Raw genomic sequence first — 4,984 nt, forward strand, 5'->3', positions numbered from 1 at the left:
CGCGTACCCCCGCGCTGGACCCCCATCAAGGGTGGTGAGGGAGGATGAGCCAACGGGCCGGATTCTGGCAGTGAAAGGTGCCGTCCACAACCCAGCGATCTCCGGGAAGAAAGGCACTGGGGTGGGGCCCTGAGAACCAGCGCGTGCCACCCCGAGAAACCAATCGTCCAACCTTGAGGGTTCGGGACGCGGTGGAAGATTTGTGCCGGCTGGCTGGGGCATCCCCGGAGGGGAATTCCTCGCCGTGGCTGTAAGACCAGTCCGCCCACTGGCAGAAGAAGGGCGCCCCCGGCTGCCGCCAGAGGGAACCCCAGATCTAGGCAGTGGCACGGGCACTCCGCCCCCTTGCAGGTAACGGAGTCTGGTCCGCAACTCCAAGATGGTCATACCCCCGCAATGGGAGCATGAGTCATCCACGAAAGCCACCCCAGCGTGCTTCATGCCCAGACACGAGAGGCAATGATGGTGACCATCACCCGGCGCCAGGTAAGGACCGCACGCAGAAACACACGGATGGTACGACATCTACAAAGACGTTCCACCCGTGAAGCTCTTTTAGATGGAAATTGCTCTTTTAGTGTGCTGAAGCGCACAGGGGAGATGGCCGTCTGCAACACACACAGGGGTAGTGCAGCCTGTTGTGTGTAACCCACTCGACACGGGAAAACCACGGCCGCTGAAGCGCCGTCCACCAGCACGAGAGCCCACGAAGAGCGTGCTTGACTGTAGTTTGTACTACTGTAGATACTTGGTCAGGAGCAGAACGATAGAACCGCTCGGCTCCGAAGCGAAAAGCTGAAAATACGCTGCATCTGCTGCCTACTTATTCTCACGCTGTGATCAGCAGCAGCTGGATGCAATAATCACATGCCAATGTGCACTGGCTCGTTTAGTTTACACTCGAAGTAGATTGGTCTCTCTAAGCGAGATCCCAATTCGTCGGTCATCCGACGTGACGTCGAGAGTGACCGACTGAAAGGGAACCACAGGCAACATCAGTCAAAGATATTTACTCTGCAAATATATTTTTTCCTGCTATAAGCCCCCTTTTTGTGTCAATGGCGCGCCAAACTAATTTGTTCGAAGGGCTATTCGCAAGGCTTGTGTCAACATTTTCACCTGTCACTCATCGCCTGGCTCCTTGCCTCACTAAATGGCAGCTGCTGGTTCTGGTTCACAGGCTTTTGTAATATCCAAGTCATTTCTCGTCATAGACACGTCTGAACTGTCTGACCAGCGACAGGCCTCCATTTTAGAGGCAGATTGCATTAGCCATTTAAATCACCATCAGCAATGGGCCTGTCACAGTTGTTCTCACATTGCCAGCGAATGTTTCCACCCCTCAAAACTTATTTATCAGGAGAATGTTTTCATAACTGCTCACAGCTATTGAAGCAGAAGGAAAATGATAGCCCTGTCAATGCTGCAGTCAACGTTTTGGGCCCATAGAAAATAAATGTATGAATATTCCAGAACCCATCAAATTAAATCATATACGATGGACGCAGATAGTGGATATAGACATCTATGTAACTCATGTAATGCATCACAAGAGAGCTACAGGTCTGAAAATAGTACTAGAGATCAGAGCTATGTTAGTTCCAAGTGCCAGTCCTGCTCTAGAAGAGCAGGTCATTTTATACAAGACATGGCTGTCAGCTTTCGATCACGTCAAACACAGGAAGCAAGCTCTTCTTATCTACTTCTGAAATGGAAAATATGCACCTCTCTATATATCTGTTTTCCATGGTGATAAATCTTAACATGTGAGACTGTATGTCTGCTGGCTTTGTAACTCTCTTCCCAGATAAAGCATTGAGTTTGCCACCACAGAAAAAACTGAGGTAGATTCATAATTTACTTTTCCCACCAGCTTTATCCAGCCTTTGGCATGAAATAAATATGTATTTTCACAGCCTCACTCTGCAGCTAATGTTTCATGCAGATAGGGAACAATTCAAAAATAGACTGGAAAAGATTAAAAACCATCAATTTAGCTTGACTGAACTTCAGAGTTTTATTCTTCATTGTACTCTGTGATGCTAAATCTTTTCATTCCTCTTTCAAATCTACTATTATTAAAATAGTTGAGACTATAATGAAAAAAGGTGCTACTGAGTGTGACATGGCCATATGCAGTGTAAAATTACCAATGAAAATGTTTTCCAATTTTTTTTTTGTCAACGATAATGGAGATTAGATGAAAAATGTGCATCATGATGATAATTAAATTATTTTTATTTAAACAATGTTGATGAAAATATTGGGATAAAAAAATTATATTGAAAGATACTAACAATGCTTTTTTTTTTTTTAAATAATCCAATTATACTCAACATGGTTGGGGACAGGGGTGCCGCTAGCAATTTTGGGCCCTATGAAAGAATATGAGGTTGAGCTCCCTCCCGCACCAAACATACACTATATTGCCCAAAGTAAGCCCCCCCCCCCCCTTCTAATGAACAGGTTTGACTACTTTAGTAATTTCCATGAGTACAAATCTTAATGTTTGAGCATATAATGATATTCTAGGGAATTACAGTACCTTGCAAAAATATTCATACACCTTAATTTTTTTTCACATTTTGTTAAGTTGCTGCCTTATGCTAAACTGCTTTAAATTATTTTTCCCCACATCAATCTACACTCCATACACCATAATGGTAAAGCAAAAAACTAAAAATAAAAAATTTAATGATTCCATTGCATATCTGGGACAGTTGAAATCTAGCTGAGGAGCATTCATATTGCTTGTAGATGTTACAACACTTCAAGTGAAGTTAACCTGTGGCAAATTCAATTGAATGGGTACGATTTGGAAAGGCACACACATCTTAATAAAAGGTCTAACAGCTGATAATACATATCAGAGCAAAAGCCAAGCCCTGAGGTCAAAAGAACTGCCTGTAGAGCTCAGAAACAGGCTTGTGTCAAGCCACACATCTGGAGAAGATTTCAGAAAAAAAATCTGCTTCATTGAAGGGTCACAGAAGCATGTAGTCTCTGTAATCCTTAATGGAACAAAACTTTATATTTGGTGGGGATTTGAATTGTGTGATGGATACAGCTATGAATCGTTCCAACCCTAAAACTGTACCACTTTTAAAAATGTCTCAGATTATTGCTGGATATATGATTCAAATTGGAAGTGTGGATCCATGGAGGTTTTTATTTCCTGGTAAAAAAGAATTCTCTTGCTTTTCACATGTCCATCAGACATACTCAAGGATAGATTATTTCTTTACTGATAAAAGGCTTATCCCAGCAATAAAAAACATAGAATACTCTGCTATTGTCGAATCAGATCACGCCCCCGTAATTCTTGATATTTGTTTTACTTATAACTACCCAACATGGTCAGTATGGAGGCTAAACACAACTTTACTTTCAGATGCAAACTTTTGCCAATTCATAGCTTGTGCGATTGACAATTTTCTACTAACTAATAAAACAGACTCTATATCACCATCATTATTATGGGAGACATTTAAGGTTGTAATAAGAGGAGAAATAATATCATACTCCGCCTTACGTAATAAAGAAAGGAAAAAAACACAAGAGAAACTCATCGAATCTATACAGAAAACTGACTGTCAGTATGCTAAGGCCCCAACGGCAGAACTATATAGAGAAAAACTTAGTCTTAAGACAAAATATGATTTACTATCAACAGAAAAAAACAGAACGTGGTTTTTACCCGTGCCAGGTTTTACGAACATGGTGAAAAGGCAGGCCGTCTTCTTGCTCAACAGTTAAAAAGTAAATCAGCATCTCGGCTTATTCCAAAAATAAGGAAAACATCGCAAGAAATTACAGTAGATCCCCAGGAAATTAATTCTGTTTTTCATAAATATTATTCAGATCTGTACAGTTGAGAATTTCCACACGATTACTCTTTCATGTCAACATTTTTGGCTAATGCTAACCTGCCCACAGTTAAAATAGACCAAAATAATAATCTTGATAAACCTATACAACTTCAAGAGATAGAGGATTCAATCAGAGCCATGCAAAGTGGTAAAGCCCTGGGACCAGACGGGTTTCCCGTCGAGTTTTATAAAAAATGTTCCTCACAACTATCCCCTTTGCTTCTTAATATGTTCAATCACTCTCTTGATCAATCAAAACTGCCATCAAGTCTTACACAGGCCCATATCACAGTTCTTCCGAAGCCAGATAAAGATGCCCTTGATTGCCGTTCTTACAGACCTATTTCCTTACTAAATGTAGATGTTAAAAATGTATCTAAAGTACTGGCCTCTAGAATAGAGTATATAATACCAGATATTATTTCACAAGACCAGACAGGCTTCATAAAGGGGCGCCACTCCTTCATTAATATTAGGAAACTTCTTAATGTTGTGCATTCTCCTGCATCAGAAGGTAATCCTGAAGTGATTATTTCTCTAGACGCAGAGAAAGCGTTTGATAGAGTCGAATGGAACTATTTATTTGCTGTATTAGATCAATTTGGATTTGGCTCAAAATTAATTTCCTGGATTCACCTGCTTTATCATCAACCTAAGCCAAGAATACGCAGGGAGTTTCTTGAAAAACCTAAAAAGGACGGAGGACTGGCTCTCCCAAATTTGCTAAATTATTATTGGGCAGCAAATTCACAAAAAGTTATTTATTGGTTTCAGTCCCCACATATAGAATGGTGTGAAGCGGAGGCTAAATCTTGCAAATCAACATCGCTGTCGGTGCTGATTACAATGAAGTCACCATTCTCACCATCGCAGTTTTCCTCAAGTCCAGTTGTAATTTCGACTCTCAAAATATATAATCAGTTTAGACAAGCATTTCAACTCACAGAATCTTCCTTGGAAACCCCCATATGTAATAATCATCTTTTCCCAGCTGTCAAGCTAGATGCTACTTTCAAGCAATGGCAGGACTTGGGCATAGCTAAATGCAGTGACTTTTTCATTGATAATATTTTTGCTAATTTCAATGACCTGATTCAAAAATGTAATCTTCAAAA

The sequence above is a fragment of the Sinocyclocheilus grahami genome, unplaced genomic scaffold (genome assembly GCF_001515645.1).
Source record: "Sinocyclocheilus grahami isolate Dianchi unplaced genomic scaffold, SAMN03320097.WGS_v1.1 scaffold13.1, whole genome shotgun sequence".
Lineage (NCBI taxonomy): Eukaryota > Metazoa > Chordata > Actinopteri > Cypriniformes > Cyprinidae > Sinocyclocheilus > Sinocyclocheilus grahami.